We start from the raw sequence: 22,668 nt of genomic DNA, 5'->3' as shown, positions 1-22,668 counted from the left end.
CATTAAACGAGCTTCCTGCTGCAAACGTGGCTGATGAGGGAGAGCTGAAGTTGCATAGACTGAGCTTCCAGTGGGGAATCATTTTTTTCTCATGTCAAGCCTCCCTAGGGATAGAATGACAGGGTCAAAATAATCTCCCAAGCAAAAGAAATGGAACCAGCTTGTCTGATAAGATTGAAAGCCACAAGATAGCTCTTGGGGTCTCAGGGCTCCAGCTGGAGCCAGGCGGCAGGTAAGTAGGGTAGCTGGGCTGCAGGGGGCTGGCCAGAAGGAAGGGGAATTTCAGTTTGAGTTTCTGAGGCAAATCAGGAGGCATTGATGCTGCTTCAGTAGGCTGCCCAAGGGTAAGCGAAGCCTTATCCTGAGATTTAAAAATGTGTTTTTAAAAAACCCTCCTTATCCAGCCTTATATTCAGGAAAATAATAATCTTCCTCCAAGCCTGCTATTGGGGTACCCAGTTTCCTTCTCCAGAGACAGCTTCTGTTATCAGTTTCTTATGTAGTGTTTTTTAAAATAGATATGTATAAATCTTCCCTCTTTTGAAACATAAATGGTAGCGCACTCTATACTCCACATCTCTCAGAGTGCCATGTTGTAGATAAAACCACAGTATAAAAGTCAGGCTGTACTCCAGAGGCTGAGGTGGGAGGATCACTTGAGTCCAGGAGTTTGAGGCTTCAGTGAGCTATGGTGATGCCACTGCATTCCAGCCTGGGCAACAGAGCAAGACCCTGTCTATAAAAAAAATAAAATAAAATTATGCTGTACAAAATGACTCCACTAGTGGGAGACAGGGAAATATTTGCTTCAACAGGAGCCAGGTGTGGTAGCTCAGGCTTATACCTGTAATCCCAGAACTTTGGGAGACCAAGGCAGGAGGGTTGCTTGAACCCAAGAGTTTGAGATCAGCATGGGCAACATAATGAGACCCTGTCTCCACCAAAAGAAAAAAAGGGGGGGGTTGGGGGTGGGGAATGCTCAGGCAGAATTCCCTTGAATAGAGAGCCATATGAATTCATTTTCGTGTGTGTGTGTGTGTGTGTGTGTGTGTGTGTGTGTGTGTGTGTATGTATGTGTGTATGAGATCTCCTCTGTCCCTCTGTGTCTTCATTTCATTAGGGTGTGTCTTAGTCTGACCCAGCTGCCGTAACAAAATATTGATACCAAAACACTGGGTAGCTTATAACCAATGAAAATTTCTCCCAGTTCTGGAGGCTGGGAAGTCCAAGATCAAGGTACTGCCAAATTTGGTATCTGGTGAAGGTTCCATTACTGTTTCCTGCACAGCTATCTTTTTGCTGTGTCCTCACCTGGTGGAAGGCGCAAGAGGTCTCTCTCAGGCCTCTTTTATGATGGCACTAATCTCATTCATGAGGGCTCTGCCAGCATGACCTAATCACCTCCCAAAGGCACCACCTCCTAATACCATCACCTTGGGGGTTAGGATTTCAACATATGAATTTGCAGGGGGACACAAATATCCAGACCACAGCAGGGTGCAATAAAAAGAGCAGTGGACTGGGAGGCCGTCCCTGCGTGCCACCACTTGGTTGGGTCCTGGTCGCTGAGACCTGCAGCGATCATATAATTTATTATCCAAAATCAGGCACTTTTAAGAATGAAAAGGGTATACCAGAGCTCGCACCAGAACAAGTCGTAATGCTGGGCTGTGTCAGGCAAAGCTGGGTGTCTGGTCTCCCTGCCGAGACAGTCTCTGAGCTTCAATTTCTTGACCTGAAAATGGGGACGTGAACTGGGCGTCCTAAGAAAGAGGGAACTTCTGAAATAACTCAATTAGGAAAAAACATAAACACTTGAGCAAATTACGTGAAAACAGTAATTGGTTGTATAAAGGTAAAAGAAAGCAGCGGTTTTTGAACTGGTGATGTCATTCACGCCTGCCATGGGGCCCTCATCTAATGCCTTGGCAAGGGGGAAAGGGTGGATTGTCTTCTTATGAGGTTCACCAGAAAAGAAAACAGAATGAGTTTAGTTATTTATTGAAGTAACAGAGTCTTATGTATACACACACACATTATATACTCTGGAACACTGATTGCTATAACTCACTTTTTTTTGTTATCTCACTACAACTCACTCTTACTGCATAGAAGTAGTGAGAGGGGCTCCTTGGCTTCTAAGAAAGTTTTGTTACTTAAATACCAATACATTGCTGACATCTGTCCGCAGATGTCCTGTGTTCCATCCCACCTTTGAGTCCTGAGTGGAAACAAGTGAGTCGGCCAAGTTATGCCACAGTGCCAGGTCTTTGCCTTAACAAGAACTTAAATAAACTCCGGGTTCCCGCCTGGTACTGATGGGAAAGCAGACAGCTCAGCATATCCTAATGAAAAACTCCTTTCCAGAAAGCGTCTGTGCCTCCCATTCCTTTCCTGAATTTGATCCAAACTATGACTAAAGTGTCCTCAACAGAGGGCAACCAGGGCTGTTTGGGAAAGAGTGATTGAGGAGTTTCCTTCTTTCTCCAAAACAGTTTGCACCTTCTGTACAGACGACTGCTGGCAGAGTGCCAGGCTGCAAACTCCAGGAAACCAGGAGCAGGCCTGGGGCTGTGTCTGGAGCAGAAGAGGCCCTCACAGGGACCACCTTCTCCCAGTTTTGCTGGGCCCTTTCTTAAACTCCCTGCAGAAGTGACCTGTGGCCTGTTGGTAAATATCCCTGTTTGTCTTAAAACACCAACCTCAAAGCCAAGTGTTGGCGGGGAGGGGAGCGGGGAAGTTGTTGGTCAAAGGATATATAATTTCAGTAAGAAGAAATAGGTTGAAGAGACCTATTGTACAACATGGTAACCATATGTAATTAATAACAATGTTCTTTTTTTTCTTTTAGAGACAGGGTCTCTACTCTGTCCCCAAGACTGGAGTGCAGGAGTGCCATCACCACTCACTGCAGCCTCGAATTCCTGGGCTCAAGCAATCCTCCCACTTCAGCCTCCTGTGTAGCTGAGACTACAGGTGTGTGCCACCATGCCTGGCTACTTTTTCTTATTTTTATTAGAGACAAGGTCTCACTATGTTGCCTAGGCTAGTCTCGAACTTCTGGGCTCAAATGATCCTCCTGCTTCAGCCTCCCAAAGTGCTTGGATTACAGGCGTGAGCAACCACACCTGGTCACAATGTATTCTTCAAAATTGCTAAGAGAATAGATTTTAAGTGTTCTCAGCACACACACAAAAAATGATAAGTATGTGAGGTAATGCATATGTTAATTAGCTTGATTAAGCCATTCCACAATGTATACATATTTCACAAATTGTATATATTTATTGTACACAATAAATATACAATTTTTATTTGTCATGAAAATAAATGTAATTTTTAAAAATTTTTATTTATTTATATTTATTTTTATTTTTATTTTTTTGAGACAGAGTCTCACTCTGTTGCCAAGGCTAGAGTGCCATGACGTCAGCCTAGCTCACAGCAACCTCAAACTCCTGGGCTCAAGTGATCCTCCTGCCTCAACCTCCCAAGCAGTTGGGACTACAGGTATATGCCACCATGCCTGGCTAATTTTTTCTATATATTTTTAGTTGTCCAGTTAATTTCTTTCTATTTTTAGTAGAGAAGGGGTCTCGCCCTTGCTCAGGCTAACTGCTGTTGACTTGTGCATATAATAAACAATCACAAAATTCATTTGTTTACTTGCTCAACAGATATTTATTGTGAGTGTAGTGTGTGCCAGACACAGCAGTAAGCACTGGGCCACATTGGTGAATAATGCAGCCATGGTCTCTGTTCTGTTTTTTTTTTTTTTTTTTTTTTGAGACAGAGTCTCACTCCATTGCCCTGAGTAGAGTACTGTGCCGTGGCATCAGCCTAGCTCACAGCAACCTCAAACTCCTGGGCTCAATCCATCCTCCTGCCTCAGCCTCCTGAGCAGCTGGGACTACAGTCACAGCCACAATGCCTGGTTAATTTTTATATTTTTGGTAGAGATGGGATCTCGCACTTGCTCAGGCTGGTCTCAAACTCCTGAGCTCAAGCAATCCTCCCGGCTCGGCCTTCCAGAGTGCTAGGATTACAGGCGTGAGCCACCACACCTGTCCCATGGTCTCTGTTCTTATGGCATTTGTAGTTGTGGAGAAGAAAGACAATAAATAAACAAGCAAATAAATGTAAAATTATAAGTTCTGTTGAGTTAAAGAGGAAAAGAACAGGTGAACTAATGGGAGGAAGAGAGCAGGGGAGGCTTGTGGCGGCATCAAAGGCGGCTTGAGGAGAATTTAGTTCTCTCATAAGCTCCAGCACCGAGGCCACCGAGCATCAAGCAGACATAGTTTATCAGGCAAACGTAGTTTGTTTTTAGATAAGTCTGCGGTTTCCCTTCCAACCAGATGGCCGTCCCTGAGCTCCTTCTTATAGACATTCTGGAGCTGCAAACTGTCTGCCAGCCCCAGAAGGTGACGAAGGTCTCGAAGAGGCTGCAAGATGCACCAAGGAACCAGCTGTACATATGTTGGGCACCTTTTATGCGGCAGGTACAAGAAGGCCAAGGAATGAGACTGATGTGAAGCTTGCGGGTGTTGCTGTTCACCCAAATGAGCCTCTTCCGCCACCGCTGGGCCATCTCTTCTGCCTCTGGGAGGCCAACCTCTCTTCCCATTAACAGAAAGTAAACCCTGTGTTGGACCTCAGCAGACAGGAGGTGACAAAGACACAACAGCCTGAAGGAGACCTCATGAACACAGGCAGGAAGGGATGGTCGATAAAAACCTCTGTCAGTTGCTATTCCAAATAGTGAGAAGCAGACTTTAATGCCACCATATAACTTTTATTTTATTATATTGTTTGATATCATTTAAGAATTGGTATTTAACCAACACTTACATAGTTCTCTCAGGCATTGTTCTGGGTATTTTATAAAAATTAACTCATTTAATCCTCATAGCAACCCCCTGAGATAGGTCCTGTGGCCATTTTACCGGTGAGGACACGGAGGCACAGGGAGAAGGATCTTCCCAAGGTCACTCAGTCATAAATGCAGGGGCACATCTGTGAACCACAACCTGGTTTCTTGGACCATCCCCTTAACCACTGTGCTGTGTGGCCCCTCAGTAGTATGTCTACTAATGTATTTTAAAAGAGCACAAAATCATACACAGGTGATATCTTTTCTATTTTATAAACTAGCATCTCTTTCTCAGGGCTAAATAAGCCTTTTGAGGACCTGGGGCATTTAAGGATATGGAGCCTGTCTGGTGCTTTTGGCAAGGAAATATAACCAAATAAGCAAGCTGTAAATAGAAGTGCAAACCTTCCATTGTAACATTGCCATATAGCCTCTGATTTTACCTCTGCGAGGGCAGGTACATGTATTAAAATGCTGGAACTGAAGACCCAGGGGTTTAATCTTTATGGGGTCTGAAAGAATATGCCCCTAACTCCCTACAGTTCATTCTAAGCTTGTCTTCCCATCTATGTTACTCTGGGCTTGATCTCTATAGAGACAGTATTATATGAGTTTCACAAATGGCACTAGAAAAAGCGTGTTTTTCCTGTTTTTGGAACCTTGGTATAGGTGAGTTGGGGATTTCCACTCAGCTTGGAAAAGTCTGCAAAAACTACCTTGGTGAAAAAGTCCAGCTGCCCAGTTTTTCTTTGGTTTTTATCATTGCTGTCTGTTACCAGAAAAATTAACTCATTCCGAAGTTTTCCATGAAAACTATTTTTTAAAATTAATTAATCAATTTTTTTAAAGAGGTGGGGTCTTGCTGTGTTGCCCAGGCTGGCCTTGAACTCCTGGGCTCCAATGATCCTCCCGCCTCAGCCTCCTGAATAGCTGGGATTACAAGCACATGTCATCATGCCTGGCTCTTTATATATCAATTTATTTATTTTTTAGAGGCATGAAAACGATTTTGAATTTCTTTTGCTCGAGTAATTTGCTTCTTGCCCCAGACCAGAATCCTTTAGCAGTCTCAGTCCCCAAATCCCAACACTATCTTTTGCAATTTAACAGCAGAGGGTGCTGTGAGCCTACGGATGCCGAGGCCTCTGCCGGGAAAACAAGGATGAAAGAGCCCTGTTTCAGCTAGCCCAAAGGGAAGCTTCAGGAGGTTCCTGATTCTCCCATTCCTTGTGGATTCTGAAGACCTTGTTCATGGGTTGTGCAGTATGCAGGTGTTTCCAAAAGTGGGGACTCCAGGGACAAGCTGTGGCCTTCTGGAAATCATTTATCATCTCCTTAAATTTTTTTTTCTTTAGAGACAGAGTCTTGCTCTGTCACCCAGGCTGGAGTGCAGTGGTGCCATCACAGCTCACAGCAGCCTTGAACTTCTGGGCTCAACGGATCCTCTCTCCTCAGTCTCTTGAATAGCTGGGACTACAGGCACGCACCACTGTGCCCAGCTAATTTTCCATTTTTTGTAGAGTTGGAGTCTGTGTTGCCCAGGTTGGTCTCGAACTCCTGGCCTCAAGCAATCCTCCCACTTCGGCCTCTCCAGTCGTCTCTATTTTTGATGAGTTTTAATCCTTCTCCAATTAAATCGACGCTTGATGTGTTATGCATTTAACTCCACCATTCTAGCCAGACTCAAGATTTCAAATAATGCTGGGTCATAATTTTATTCAGAAAACAGCCCTCATTATTCTGTTGCCAAGGCTCCCTCTAAATTCCTTTGTACTAATTCTATCAGTAGCTGCAAGACTACAGATACATTTTTCTGTTTCCTTTTTTAGGCCTGAGGCTTAAATATTGCCTCAAGTTTCGCTCTCAGTTTTTCTCCATTTCCCTTAAATTCTAGATTTTTCTTTCTTTCTTTTTTTTTTTTTTTGAGACAGAGTCTTGCTCTGTCGCCCAGACTAGAGTGCAGTGGCATCATCACAGCTCACTGCAACCTCAAACTCCTGACCTCAAGTGATCCTCCCACCTCAGCCTCCCAGAATGCTAGGATTACAGGCATGAGCCACCATGCCTGGCCTAAATTCTGGATCTTTAACTCACTTTTTTTCAGTTTTTTGTTTTCCTATAGCCTTTTTACCTTTTGATTGTTGACAGAAAGTAACAACGGTGTTCCATATTTCTGGCTAGTTCAGTTATCCTTTGCTCTAAGCAAATTTGCTCTATAAGTACCTAGGTGTCCCCCAGTGATAAACCAAAGTATGATTTATTCTTATAAAACTCTTTGTAGGGCTGGGTGTGATGGCTCATGCCTTCTCAGTAGACTGCAGCATGAAGATCATTTGAGCCAAGAAGTTCAAGGCTTCAGGGAGCTATGATTTCTCCAGCCTGAACAACAGAGTGAGGCAACAGAGTGAGACACTCTAATAAAATAATAATTTTTTTAATTAAAAAATTTATACAGGAATGGGCGAAACAAAATTCTTACAATCAAAATGGCAAAGTAAAAACTGTGGAGTCCAAAGTTCTCATGCTTTTCCTAATTTGTATATTTTTTTCTTTTTTTGTAACTGTGCTTTAAGAAACATTTTTAACTAATGTTTCTTAATGAGAAACATTTGTTTCCAGGTAGTTAAACTTAGTCAACTGTGGCATAAAAATCAGAAGACCCCTCTGCTGTCTAACTGGCTAATTTTTAAATTTTTGTAGAGATGGGGTCTTGCTATGTTGCCCAGGCTGATGACTTTTCATTAAAACTCTGTAAGTTGGTTCGTGACCAGCCTGAGCAAGAGTGAGACCCTGTCTCTACCAAAAATAGAAAGAAATGATTTGGACAGCTAAAAATCTATATTGAAAAAATTAGCTGGGCATGGTGGCGTATGCCTGTAGTCCCAGCTACTCGGGAGGCTGAGGCAGTAGAATCACTTAAGCCCAGGAGTTTGAGGTTGCTGTGAGCTCTGCTGATGCCACGGCACTCACTCTAGCCCGGGCAACAAAGCGAGACTCTGTCTCAAAAAAAAAAAAAAAAAAAAGCACAAAACAAAACAACAAAGCATGGTGGCCCAACTGACTCATAATATTTCTCACATTTTTTAAACTCTAGAGAAATCTCTGCTGTATCTGATGAAGTATTTGTCTGAAGTTCAGTAACTCTTTCAGTTTCACACTGATTTCTTTTTGATACAGTCAATACTTATTTCAAATTTTTTTTTTTTTTTTGAGACAGAGTCTTACCCTGTTGCCCGGGCTAGAGTGCTGTGGCATCAGCCTAGCTCACAGCAACCTCAAACTCCTGGGCTCAAGCGCTCTTCCTGCCTCAGCCTCCCAGGTAGCTGGGACTACAGGCATGTGCCACCATGCCCGGCTGATTTTTTCTATATTTATTTTTAGTTGTCCATATAATTTCTTTCTATTTTTAGTACAGACGGGGTCTCACTCTTGCTCAGGGTGGTCTCGAACTCCTGAGCTCAAACGATCCGCCCGCCTTGGCCTCCCAGAGTGCTAGGATTATAGGCATGAGCCACCGCGCCCAGCCTGTTTCAAAATGTTAGCAGCAGTTATTCCTGGGTGAATGAGATTGGAGTGATTTTTATTTTCATCTTTATATTTTTCAGTAGTTTCCAATATTTCTGAGGGAAACGGTCTTCACTGTAATTCCTTTGTGTGATACTTTTTCTACTCAGGACATTAAATTTTAAAAAACTGGTTTAAAATACTCTGCCAGAGCAATAAAGACCTGAAACTTCCCAAATGAAACTCAACAAAACAACAACAATAAAAGACAAAAGTTCTCCAAAAATGTCAGCTATGATTTCACTCCAGAAGCAAGTGTTGTCTTGGAAGGATGTCTGGCTCTCGGGAGGCTGCCTCAACAATGCCCGTGAGAGTCATGCTGGCTTCTGGTGTGAGTGTGTGTGTGTGTGTGTGTGTGTGTGTGTGTGTGTTTGTGTGTGTTGGGGATTATGCTTCCTGCTGTTTATGGCAAGAGGACAGGCTGGCCAACTAGAACGAGACCAGGCCAACAGACACTATTAACAAAGGGATGGCATAATGGTGGTTGGCAAGGCAGATGAGGACCAAAAAAGAGAGAGAAATACGATGATAGAAAGGGTGAGAATTAAATCTCTACATAGAGGCTGGGTGCAGTGGCTCACTCCTGTAATCCTGGCACTCTGGGAGCCCAAGGCGGGAGGATTCCTTGAGGTCAGGAGTTTGAGACCGGCCTCAGCAAGAGCCAGATTCCATCTCTACTAAAAATAGAAAGGAATTAGCTGGGCAGCTAAAAATAGAAAAAACTAGCCTTGCACGGTGGTGCATGCCTGTAGTTCCAGCTACTTGGGAGGCTGAGGCAGGAGGATCGCTTGAGCCCAGGAGTTTGAGGTTGCTGTGAGTTATGATGATGCCACTGCACTCTAGCCTGGGTGACAGAGCGAGACCCTGTCTCAAAAAAAAAAAAAAAAAAGAAAAAAGAAAGGGGAGAGATGAAACTTCCAGAGCTCAGAGCTCGCTGAGAATCATGAGAAGATATAATAAGGCACACATACATTTTTAATAATTGTTACAGACCTGGTCAATACTGCATATTCTAATGATAAGACTATGGGATTTGGCTAAGGAAGACTTGTAGAATGCAGTATTTTGGTGAGAGACACCATGTTCCCGGGGATGAATTATAAAAGTCTTATTGATATATCAAGTGAAGCTTAAGTAGAAAATGGAGCTCAGGTTGGAAAGTGCAGCCAGGTCCATGTTCTGCTCCATAATTGATGGTTGATAAAGCAGAAACCGAACCTTGACGGGTGAGAGATGTTATGCTTTTTTCTGTTGGTTCTGAAGATTGCTGTGACCCTGTGAAGGTGTAGACATAAAATTGCTATCAACCTAGCAGCGTGTCCAATAACCCTAGAAAAGGAGCCTAGGCTAGTAAAAAGAATCTATGTAGCAATGATGACAATAAGAACGGACATTCATGGCATTAATATTTGAATGCAGTGTTCTGGATGTGCAGGATGGGCGTGGAGGGATGCATGGGGCGAAGAGGGGAAGAATGTTCTGAGAAGAGGGATGTGCCAAAGCCCAGAGGAGGGCAGAGTGTGGCACGTTGGAGGAACCAAGCGGACCTTTGTAATGGCTTAAGTATAACTGTAGAATGATGGGTTCTGTTATCACTGTGGTGTTCTGTGTATGCTTTCTCTGTTGATGATGCTTGAAGCATTGTAAAGGGGACCGGGAACTGGAGTGTCACAAGGGCTGAGGCAATATGGTGATTGTTGGTTAAGCCACCAGTAGGGTGTGTGCCACCAACAGAAAGAAAAAGCCCTACCCTGAAAGCCCATGGGGTTGAAGCAGGATTTGATTCACACTCTCTCTCTTCCCCTAGACCATCTGAGATGCAGTCTATATCTTGAAAAATAACAATAAGGCTTAGTCATGAATTCCCAGCAACGGGCTGCTCAGAGAGTTTGTTCCCCGCCTACTAGGGAGTAAACCTCTCTTGGGAAGAGGCCAGTGTTTCTATCTAAGCCTGCCCTGTACTCTGAGTTTTCAGCCTTTTTCTAATTTTGAGTTGGGAGTGCCTAAGAGTATTTTTATTGAGTCATCTGTGGAACTGCAAGCTACTTGAATCTATAATTTGTTAGCTGGTTTTCCAAGGTGGAGGCAAACAGTTGTATATTGTTCATTTATTTTTCAACAAAGATGTATTGAGGCCTCCTCATGGGCTAGGCTTGGGCTGGGAGAGCAAAGCGGGCAGGCAGCTGCCCTCACGGGCCTAGCACCAGTGGGAAGACAGACATGACTCAAATAATCACACGCTGACACTTGGTAGACAGAAAAGTAAAGGGGGTGCTTTAGTGAGCTCAACAGGGGAAGCTGATTGTGTCTGGGGCGGGTGGGCAAGGGGGATTCCTTGAGAAGTGCTCTGGACGTGGAGGGACGCACTGGGCGAAGGGGTGGGGGAAGCGTGTTCTGAGAAGAGGGACGTGCAAAAGCCCAGAGGATGGCAGGAGTGTGGCACGTTGGAGGAGCCACGTGGACTTGGCTGTGGTACATGGAACGAGGTGAAGGTGGCGAAGTAGACAATGCCCAGGTCAGGCAGGCTTGTGGAGGGCACAGAAAGATTTTTTTTTTTTTTTGGTAAGAGCTCTATTGAGATATAATTCACATACCATAAAATTCATCAATTTAAAATGTACACTTCAGGCCGGGTGCGGTGGCCCAACGCCTGTAATCCTAGCACTCTGGGAGGCCAAGCTGGGAGGATCGCTTGAGCTCAGGAGTTCAAGACCAGCTTGAGCAAGAGCGAGACCCCATCTCTACTAAAAATAGAAAGAAATTAGCCAAACAACTAAAAATAGAAAAAAATTAGCCGGGCATGGTGGCGCATGCCTGTAGTCCCAGCTACTCAGGAGGCTGAAGCAGGAGGATTGCTTGAGCCCAGGAGTCTGAGGTTGCTGTGAGCTAGGCTGACGCCACGGCACTCACTCTAGCCTGGGCAACAGAGTGAGACCCTGTCTCCAAAAAAAAAAAAAAAGAAATATTATTAAATTAGAAGAAGGACACTGCTTACCTAAGTGGTGATCAGAAGAGATTTTATGAACAAATAATTCAAAACATTTAGGGTTTTAAAATTTCCATTATAGTAATAAAACAAGTTAACTTTAAGCTAATAGTAATCTAAGAGTTCTACTAATAGAATAATCAACTTATTGGTTGTCAGAGAAGGAAGGAAATGCATAGATGGCACTATGACAATCAAACCACCAACAGGAAGCCGAGGCTCAGCGAATTCTAATCAAACCACCAACAGGAAGCTGAGGCTCAGCGAATTCTAGGAGTCAAGGGTCTTCTAGAAGTTTCCTCAGCAGGGATGGTGCACAGCTGAGGGTGAGGATAGGCAAGGGCAGGGCAGGTGAGCTTCAGTGAGAAAGGAGAGGTCATTGAACCCAGAGTACAAGGCATTGAAACAGAAAATATTTAGTTTGCCTTAGTTTATTTTTAATTATTTGTTTTTCTTAAACTGAGTTTTTTGAAACTGAGCTTCCTTTATAAAAGGAACACACGTTACTGTGGTTATGTAATAGAATGTCCCGGTTCTTAGGAGACACGTGAATTATTATATTTAGAAGTAAAGGGGCCATGATGTCTGTAAATTATGCTTAAATGAGTGATCAAAAAATAAGAATATATATAGCAAGAGAGTGATAGAGCAAATGTGGCAAAATATGAATACTCTAGTTGGTGATTTACATGAAGAGTATATAGGAATTCATTGCATTTTTTAATTTGAATTATTTTGAAAATAAGGAATAGAAAAAAAGGTTATACATGCTTATTATACAGGGTGTCTCAAAAGTTGCTACCCTGTAGAACAATTAAGAAAAAAATAGAAATGTAGAAGAAATAAATACCCATGATTCTACCATCTAAAGACAGACAACGTTGACATGTTGGTGCATGTCTTTTTGGTCTTTTTTATGCACTTTAAAATCATATTTGATATCATTATATATATAGTTTCGATTTAATGACACATTTGAGTGAGACATTGTTTCAATTTAGATGAGTAGACAGGAAACAGCAATAATTTTAAACATTCAGAAGGTTAAAAAAGAACCTATAATTGGATCTGGGAGGGCAAGGCAGAAAGATCACTTGAGGTCAGGAGTTTGAGACCAGCCTGAGCAAGAAGAGCGAGACCCCATCTCTACTAAAAAATAGAAAGAAATTAGCTGGACAACTAAAAAAAATATATATATATATACATATACATATATATATATATATATATATATATAAATTAGCTGGGCATGGTGGCACATGCCTGTAGTCCCAGCTACTCGGGAGGCTGAGGCAGGAGGATCACTTGAGCCCAGGAGTTTGAGGTTGCAGTGAGCTAGGCTGACGCCACAGCACTCTAGCCTGGGCAACAGAGTGAGACTCTGTCACACACACACACACACACAAACAAAAGAACCTATAACTGGATATTCTAGTGCATCATTTAGCCATGTAGGAGCCATTTTTCTACTGTAGCACCCGAGGCAGTATGGGGCAGTGGTCAGGGCACCGGTTTGGCAGCAGATTGCCTGGGTCTGAATCTGGCTCAAGCATTTACTAGCTCTGTGACCTTGACTAAGTTTCTTAGCTTTCTGATCCTCCATTTCCTCATCTGTAAAGTGGGGCTAACATGTTGTCGGGGGGGATGAAAGGAATTCTATGTGGAAAACCCTGAGAAAAATGACAGGTACTTAGTAAGTACTAAGTGCGTGTTGGTCATCCATCAGCATCATTAGCTTGATGCCTAATTTGCTTCAGGAGGACCAAGATGGTAAGGTGGATTCCGTGGGTTTGTTTTTTTTTAATCCTTGGTTCTTAAACCGAGGAGACCAAGATCTGCAAGCATGCATAATCCTTAGAAGTCACCTACAGATGGTGGATAACCTGAATCTCAAAGGCACAGAAACAGTTTTCCTCTGCTGGCGAAAGCCCCCTAAAGGTAGCGATGCAAAGAGAGCACATCCTTTCTTGGTATTTACCACCTCCCTACCCACCCTCCTTAAGGAGTTTCCCTGATCACCTGCCACTTGCAGGCTTTAAGTTCTCCCTAAAACTATTTCAGTCTCAGATCCTTATCAGCTGACATTACAATCAAGTTAGCCCCAAAGAGCTCATCTCTGGCTATAGAAAGAGTGCTTTTCCATCTTTATTTTTGTTCTGTTTTTTGTTTTATTTTTATTTCGTTTTGAAATTTTGCACCTCCCTCTGCCATAAAGATCGTGGAAGAATAAGAAAAGATGAAAGCTAATATTATTTTATATTATGGGAAACCTGCTTAAACATTTGAAATGTTCGAATCTACTACGATCTGCCTGGGGAACATTCTGGCAGTGGGTAACAACTATGAAACTTTTCAAACCTTTGACCCGGTACTACCAGTTTTAGGAATATACCCCAAGGAAATAACCCAAAAGGGAAAAAAATGTAATTTGTGCAATGATGTTCATGTGCTGCTATTTATAAGAGTGAAGAATTGGAAATAATCCAAATGCCAAATAAGGAAATCGCTCAACAAAGTATGGTATAGTGACATAAGGAAACATCAATAAATGATTTTAAATGACAGGAATGTAGTTTCTTCTGGCCCTAGGGAATGTGTAGATGAGATTATTTTAAGTCACAAACACTAAATGGAAAGGTTACAACTATGTATTATAAAACGTGTGTTGTGCAAAAAAGTTTAGAATTGAATCTTGAGGAAAGAAAAACATAGTTTAGAGTTGGGTCTGGATACTTATTCTGTGATGTTGCTTGTGAATTGCAATATCTACTGCAATGCTTTCTGGGTCTGACCATCTTGAGCCTAAAACAGCTATTTGAGCACATAAAGTAGACATCAGTTGTATACTGATATATATACATATATATATATATGTTATATATATATTATAAATCAACCAATAGATTTTTGTTTGGCAGCAAAAAGTCTTCCGCAGTTATGGCCCTAGGCATGGGAAAATGTGAACTCTAGCATCAGAACTCTTTGTTCTAGAATCTAGGGACTCCAAAGACGGGAGAGCTGCTGAGAAGACATTCTGTGTATTAAAACCTATTTGGAACCAGCTCACTGTCTCCTGGCAGACCAATGCCCAGACATTGCTAAGGGCTTACCAACAACCAGCTGAGGGGCAGGAACCTAGTTTTTCAATGGGGAAAGATGAGAAAATTAGATTTGAGAAGCCAAATAAATTGGAGATGCCAAAGAAACATTTACAGAAAAGTAACACTGACTCTTCAGTTACTGTTCACAAACAACTTCACAGAAATATCCAAACACAAGTGGTGTTCTAAGGCTGAGTTCAGAAACAGCCTCTGGAAGAAAATGATTTCAGGTAAATTGTGATTAAGTTGCCTCTTCTCATTGATTTATTATAAGGTTTCTCAACCCTGGCACTATCGACATTTGAGGTCAGATAATTCTTTGTTGTGGGGGGCTGTGCATTATAGGATGTTTAGGCAAATCCCTGGCCTCTATTCACTAGATGCTAGTAGCACCCCCTCCAGTTGTGACAACCAAAAATGTCCCCAGACACTGCCAAACATTGCCTGGAAGGCACATGTTGCCTGACAACCACTGGTTTATTAGATATTTTTGTGGAAATAATAGTACTTGAACAATAGTGTGAGACTCTCCTCTATGAAGAGAATCTTTTATTTTTCTTTCTTTTTTTCATAATCACAGAGGCCACTTTTTAAATTGATAACTCACTCTATATACATATGGTATTGCACAAATTATAAGTGGATCAACAGTTATATTCACAATACAAACTCATGAGCATTTACATAAAACTACTGCTGTAGGTTTTGGTGACTTTTGTGCCAGGTACTTCAGTAAGTAAAACAAACATAAAAGAACTCAGCTACTCGAATTCATGAGAATCAGCTTTCAAAAAAAGCATATATGTCATCTCATAGAATACTTAATATGTCAAAACTAGGAAAATCAGTAACTAAGTGACAAAAAGAACACTTTCAAAGAAAAGTTGGTGATAAAAAATATTAGGTTAAAATATTGTTTAAAAACTTCATTCACAATTGTAAAGTTGTGGAAGATAAAAAAACAAAACAAAAAACAAAACAACAACAAAAAACTTCAGCACTTGGACTTCGGAACCGGAAAGTGTGCGCATATTGGGGATTTTAAGAAAAGACCCCATGTTCTTCACAATCATGACTATGTTCCCAGGAATTCTGGGTTGCTATGATGTCTTCTCTGGTAGTCTAAATCATTGTTTCAAAGTTTAAAGAAACAAGATGGTAATTCACATACAAGGGTTTTGTTTATTTATTTATTTTTTTGAGACAGAGTCTCACTCCGTTGCCTGGGCTAGAGTCCTGTGGCGTCAGCCTAGCTCACAGCAACCTCACACTCCTGGGCTCAAGCGATCCTCCTGCCTCAGCCTCCTGAGTAGCTGGGACTACAGGTGCTCACAACCATGCCGGCTAATTTTTTGTTTCTGTTTTTAGTTGCTTGGCTAATTTTTTCTATTTTTAGTAGAGACAGGGTCTCACTCTTGCTCAGGCTGGTCTCGAACTTCTCCCATGTCGGCCTCCTAGAGTGCTAGAATTATAGGCATGAGCCACCGCGCCCGGGCAAAAGAGTTTTAAAATAAGATTCTTCTCACTCAAAATAAAACTAATATGATCTCCATCAAGTTAAAAAGAAATTCTGTCAATATGTTGACCAGACAAAGAAGCCAGATTGCCATTTACCTTCTGAGATGGCCTCAGAGAGGAGAGCATTGTCACCTACTAGGAAGGGGGAAAGGTAGGGAGGTTCCCGCTCACCCCTCCTAGAGGGGTGGAGGGTTTCCCTGGGGTTTGGCCTCCCCACAGACAGAATTGAGTGGGGTGGGCCAGATGGCTTTTAAGAGACCTTTCAACTAAAAGAATCGAAGTCAGCTTGAGATCCCATCTTCGAGCAGACATTTAGGGTGGCAAATGAAATGGATTTCAAAACAGGTGGGTGAAGTATTTCTCACCTTTTGCTACCATCACTATAGTTCAAGAAAATGTTTGCCCAGTATTGTTAAAGGATATGCAAATGAGGCATCTGACAATGAGATGTTTTATAAAAATGTAAAAAGGCCATGCCAAGTTTGGGTGGAAAAATAATGCACCACCATGTTACTACCAGCAGTCAGGACTTCCTGCCTCTGAATTTTAGGAGTCACCAATCTGATTGGGGAAAATGCAGGGGGAGAGGCACATGCAACCCATTCAACAGAGATCCAATCCATTTCCTGAACGGATTGGTAGATGCCCAGGAGGGCAACTTTAATGAAACTGGTTCCTTTTAGAACCAGTTAGAAAAGGGACAAGAGAGTTAAGTGCAGGGTAGGATTTTTTTTTTTCTTTACAAGAAAAGAAAATTGATCCAGAGAGAGTGATGGTGTTTCATTTTCTGTCCCCTACAGAGAACTCAAATATCACTTCTTCCTGAATCTAACACACTGGCTTCATTTTCAAAATGTGTCACTTTATTTTCCTTACACAGCAGCCACACATTAAGCAGGTGACAGTCACACGATTTCTTCAGTAAGCCCCAAGGCTTCCGTGAGTGTTCCTAGAGCTCACAGCCAGAGCAGGACTGAGGTTTCAGATACCAAAGCTTTCCTCACAGCCACAAGTGCCTTTGATGTTTGGGTTATTGAACACAAACTCACTGGATAATTTGTCTTCAACATAGTCCCTTTCTGTCCCTAAAAGTGTTAGCTGTGCTTTCTTTCCAACGAACACTCTGACTCCGTCTTCAGCAACTTCTTCATCAGAATCTCCTTTTGGGCCAGGTGCAGTGGCTCACACCTGTAATCCTAGCACTCTGGGAGGCTGAGATGGGCAGATCATTTGAGCTCAGGAGTTCAAGACCAGCCTGAGCAAGAGCGAGACCTCATCTCTACTAAAAATAGAAAGAAATTATATGGACAGCTAAAAAATATATAGAGAGAAAAATTAGCCGGGCATGCTGGCGCATGCCTGTAGTCCCAGCTACTCAGGAGGCTGAGGCAGTAGGATCGCTTGAGCCCAGGAGTTTGAGGTTGCTGTGAGCTAGGCTGATGCCACGGCACTCTAGCCTGGGCAACAGAGTGAGACTTTGTCTCAAAAAAAAAAAAAAAAAAAAAGAATCTCCTTTTGTTTGCGTATATTCTAGAGTTTAAGAAAGGCCATTACAGGCTCTGGTTCGGACACCAACTTGCACACGTGCTCAGGCTTATCTTTAAGAAGCTATTAATATTTTATCTTGTTTACTGCTGAAGGTGTCAGGGTGAGGGCGGAGGGTGGGCTGCAGCTTCCTCTTGCTCACAGCCTGGGTGGTGGCTGGACTAAGGAAGCCGACATCTTCACCATCTTGGTGCCTTGGCCCGGAGTTCAGCAACCTCAGCCTCTCTCCACGGACACGGTGGTGGGCACATTGACCTTTTATTTTTCTTAAAATAGGTTGAGTTCAGCCACCCCCCAACTAAAAGAGGAACTAACTCACCAGTCTGATGGAGTCGCTATGTTTGGGGTCGTTTGCTCTTTGAAAGTTCCTAGAAGCATATTTGGCAGCTGTGAAGAGCATTCTAGATGGCAAATGAGAAAGAGCATAGTTCTGGATATAACAGTGTGGCAGCCACTGTGACCAGTGAGGCTGCTGACACAGCTTGGAGAGTGACATCAGAGACCGGGCTGCTGCATCAGCTTTTCCTGAATCGTGTCTGATACCTGTTAGGAGCGAGGACCATACCGAAGGCTCCTGAACCAAGCAGCCTTTTGGAGACTTTGGTGCAGGGGTGTCTGTGGTGGTTTCACAACAGTCAGTAAGTAGAGATGATGCCACTGTCATTCCATTGCAATCACATGTGGGGCAAAAATGGACCGGCAAGGACGACCTTGGCAGGGTAAAGACATGCTCTAAATAAAGAGAACTGATTTATGCCACTTGGCTTAGTAAGGCAATTAAGCCAATTACTGTCTCTCAAAAGGCTCACTCGAGTTCACAACCAGGTGGATCAAATAGGGAGGAGTGGAAGCGTTGCCAGCTGGCCAGGGTTAAGGAGAGCAGAGCAAAAGATGGAGATGAAAAGATGAAATTCATGCCCTCAAAAGATGGCGTGCCTCAGTCAAGAAGTCCCAAAACAGTTGGCAATGGAGGGAAAGGAATTCAATTTTCATTCTTTTTGTCTCTGGAGAGAAAAGAGTGCACATAATAAAGGAGTGGAATTCCTAGTTCTGTGATAGAGCAGAAACAAAAACCCCAAGCTCCATAGAAACACTAAGCTGTTCCCTGCTGAAGTTAGTTACACTTTTGCCCTGGGGACACTTATGAAGATTAAAGGAGAAGCCCAAGCCATAATTAGGAGAAGGCCACCTCGAACCTACAGTTATTCTAGCCATGGCCTTAATTTGGCTAACAGACACTGGTCTGGTTCACATACTGGCTGTATCGTTTACATATGTCTTTTACTTCTGTTCCAACAGCTGCGAGTTGGCCCCGCAGCCCGAATACATGCAGGAAACTGGCGGGGGGGGGGGGGGGGGGGGAGACTGCTCTCTGCTAAGAATCAGGAGACCTGTGGACAGGTTACTTTTGTGACTTAGGTGAGCCATTTTATCTCTCTTGGCCTTGATTTCTGTATCCATGAAATGAAAAAATTTTTTGAATAGAATTCATAATGAGCAACTTTTTTTTTTTTGCATAAAGACCAACTCAGGAAAATAAAATATTTATAGACTTTTTTCTTTTTATTAAGAAGAGGAGCCCAGATACAGCTTTTTATGCTTTTACCTTGAAATTAGATTTGGGGCGTTGGGTTGCCCATCGCTGGACTGTACAATCACTAGTTTTCCCTTCAGATGAATTAGAGTCTTGGTTCTCTGATGGAAGTGACTTTTGTTGAGTGCTTCTTTATACCATTTCCAGGCAATTCTTTCCTTAACTACATCACCAGAAGGCCACTTGGCCAGAGTGTTTTCCACTCTCGAGGGCTCTTGAAAAACTTTTGGACACAAATGATACTGTCCTATTTTATTTACACATACGGGCCTGCAAGTCTAGTTCAGCAATTACTACAGAGCAAAATCAATCACTATTAATAATTCAGTAGTTAAAGCAATGGTTTTCGGAAAACAAGTCAGCAAATTTTGACAGGTTACAAACAACCAGTCAATTGATTAGGACCGGAACTGCAGCTATCCAGACATGTCTTCAAATGAAATGCTCTTAGAACGCACAGTGGAACAACAAAGCCATTGTCCCTGAATGTGGGAGGAGCCCACTGGAATTTCATCGTGTAAAATTCTGACCACCTGATCAGTCTTGCTTTAAAACTCTTGCAAAGCATGGACGTAGACAAAGCTATGATAAAGGATATGATCTTAGCAAATCAAAAGTGATGGCAAAACCAAAAACACTGTAAAATGTTTCCTTACTAATCTTTTGGGAAAACACTCTGACAGTTCCTTAAAAGGTTAAATATAGAGTTACCATGTGACCCAGAAATTCCACTCCTAGGAATATTTCCAAGAGAAATGAAACCATACATCCACACAAAAACTTGTATACAAATGTTCATAGCAGTATTATTTATAATAGCCAAAAGGTGGCTCATGCCTGTAATCCCAGCACTTTGGGAGGCCAAGGCAGGAGGATCACTTGAGGCCAGGAGTTCAGGACCAACCTGGGCAACATAGCAAGATCTTGTCTCTACTAAAAGTAAAAAAAAAAAAAAAAAAAAAAAATTAGCTGGGCATGGTGTCTCATGCTTGTAGTCCTGGCTACTTGGGAAGCTGAGGCAAGAATTGGAGGTTGCAGTGAGCTGTGATTGCACCACTGCACTCCAGCATGGGTGACAGAGCAAGACCTTGTCTCCAAAAAAAATAAATAAATAAGTGGAAACAACTCAATTATCCATCAACTGATGAACAAATAAACAAAATGTGGTATATCTGTACAATGGAATATTATTTGTCCATTAAAAGAAATAAAATACCAATACACATTATAACACTGATAAACCTTGAAAACATCCTGCTCAGTGCAAGAAGCCACACACAAAAGACTACATCTTATATGATTCCAGTCATTTGAAATGCCCACAATAGGCAAACTATGAGACAGAAACCATTGAATAGTACACTTTAAATGAGTGAATTGTGTGGTATGTGAATTGTATCTCTATCAAGCTGTTATAATTTTTTTTAAAGCTGTTAAAATTGTGTTAACAAACAGAAACAAAAGCCCCAAACCTTTGTCTGTGTGTGGTGCTGCACTGGCCTAGGCAGCAGAAGTTGCACTTTCTTAATGGGTCTGTTTTCCTTGGGCAATTAATACAATTGCATAGGGTGTGTGCATTTGTGTGTATATGCATCATCCTCAAATCTACCACCTGAAAATGGATAGACTGCTAGAACACTGTATCAAATTATGCTATAACATAACATGAACCTTGCTTTAAAGCTGTCATTGGTCACTTATACTTGCTTCCAGCCTGAGGATCTACAAGCCATTTCTTTTTCTTTCTTTCTTTCTTTTTTTTTTTTGAGACAGAGTCTCACTCTGTTGCCCGGGCTAGAGTGCTGTGGCATCAGCCTAGCTCACAGCAACCTCAAACTCCTGGGCTCAAGCAATCTTTCTGCCTCAGCCTCCCAAGTAGCTGGGACTACAGGCATGTGCCACCATGCCCGGCTAATTTTTTCTATATATTTTTAGTTGTGCATATAATTTCTTTCTATTTTTAGTAGAGATGGGGTCTCGCTCTTGCTCAGGCTGGTCTTGAACTCCTGACCTCGAGCCATTCTCCTGCCTCGGCCTCCCAGAGTGCTAGGATTATAGGCGTGAGCCACCGCGCCCAGCCCAAGCCATTTCTAAAGCAGACATAAATCTGTAACTTGGGGAGCAGATCAGTGATCGAAATGTTCTAATAAATTGGCCATATTACAAATTGATCATGAGCTGACACTCTGATCAGCTTTATCCATCGCAAATTCTAAGCCTTTAGGAGTGTCCAATTCTGGGCTTAGCCTGTCCCCATGAAAGGTATCAAACCCATATTTGTGGAGTTTCTGATCTAAACAATCTTCCAGTCTCTCTTTATTTTCTATCCTTTTATATGGATCTATACCAAAAGTTCTCTGTCTTCTCACTCTATTTCAATTCTAGAAATATTAAGTTACTTACTATCTGACCCAGATGACTTTGAAACTCTTTCTTGAAAGAAAACAACAAAGTTCTAAAGTTGCTCTAGACACTGCTATTAAACTAGCATGGAGATGCCTGTTCTAATAGTCATTTTATGAAATTACCACTGAAATATACTTAGAAACTAATGCTATCTTACTGGGAGGATTGTTCTAAGTTTTATAATGGCCTCCAGTGAAAAGAAATCAGATCCTCCCTGTTCTGAATGAAGAGTTGTACCTGGTACTTGAAGGGTGCTTTGAAGCAGCTGCCAGTCTTGCCAGGGTCCGTGGAGTCTGGGGTGAGACGCGGTAGAGCAGGGCCTCTGGGGTCAGACTGCCTGATTCTGAAACTGGCCCCCTCATTCTAGACCAGGTACCTGACCCCTCAATGCCTATTTATATATAATATGAAGATGAATGGTAGTAACCATCTCACAGAGATATTGGGAGAATTGAGTTAATTGTGTAAATAAGGTGCATAGAACAGAGCCTGGTGTACAGTAAGCGCTCAATAAACTTTATCGGTTCTTCTGTGTCCTTATCAACCTTGTAAACTGACAGGTGCTGGTGGTGGTAGCGGCTCTATTTACTTCCTACGAGACTCCTCTGGCAAGGATCTTGGACTTGGTCCCTGAGAGCAAATGGATCTTCAAGGATGGGGCCATGCCTAAGCAGTGGGGTTCAATTCAGACAGATCAAGGCCACTTCCTTTCTCCGTGGGTGGGGCCATTAGAGTCTGTGAGGGGCCCAGTCCTTCCCCCTCCAAGAACCCAAATCCAGGAGGATGATTCAACTTTCCCTAAATATACACGTTCCGAAGTGCTGGAGTAAATGCGCAGGTCTCACCTCCACAAAGTCCAGGGTTATGGTGGGGAGTTGAGGCCTTTAGAGGTGGGACCCTACACTCAGGATGAAACAAATCACTTAGCAGAGAAGACTGCAATAGCTTCCTTGTGCATTCCTTGGTGCTCTGACTTGCCCTGTTTAGACTTTCTTTAACTATAACCCAAAATCTTGGGTTCCAGAATCCTCCCAGTCTCGTTCTGCCACTACAACTTGCATTCCACAATTGCTTAGTTTAG

General features: G+C 42.5%; 1 pseudogene; it reads right to left on the bottom strand.

The window, feature by feature from the left end:
* Positions 1-17,023: 17,023 nt before the first annotated feature.
* LOC123620985 lies at positions 17,024-17,764 on the bottom strand (annotated as a pseudogene).
* Between the last annotated feature and the right edge of the window lie 4,904 nt (positions 17,765-22,668).

Source organism: Lemur catta, chromosome 15 (assembly GCF_020740605.2).
Source record: "Lemur catta isolate mLemCat1 chromosome 15, mLemCat1.pri, whole genome shotgun sequence".
Classification (NCBI taxonomy): domain Eukaryota; kingdom Metazoa; phylum Chordata; class Mammalia; order Primates; family Lemuridae; genus Lemur; species Lemur catta.
The sequence above is the reverse complement of the archived record's forward strand: the minus strand, read 5'-3'. Positions and strand labels throughout refer to the sequence as shown.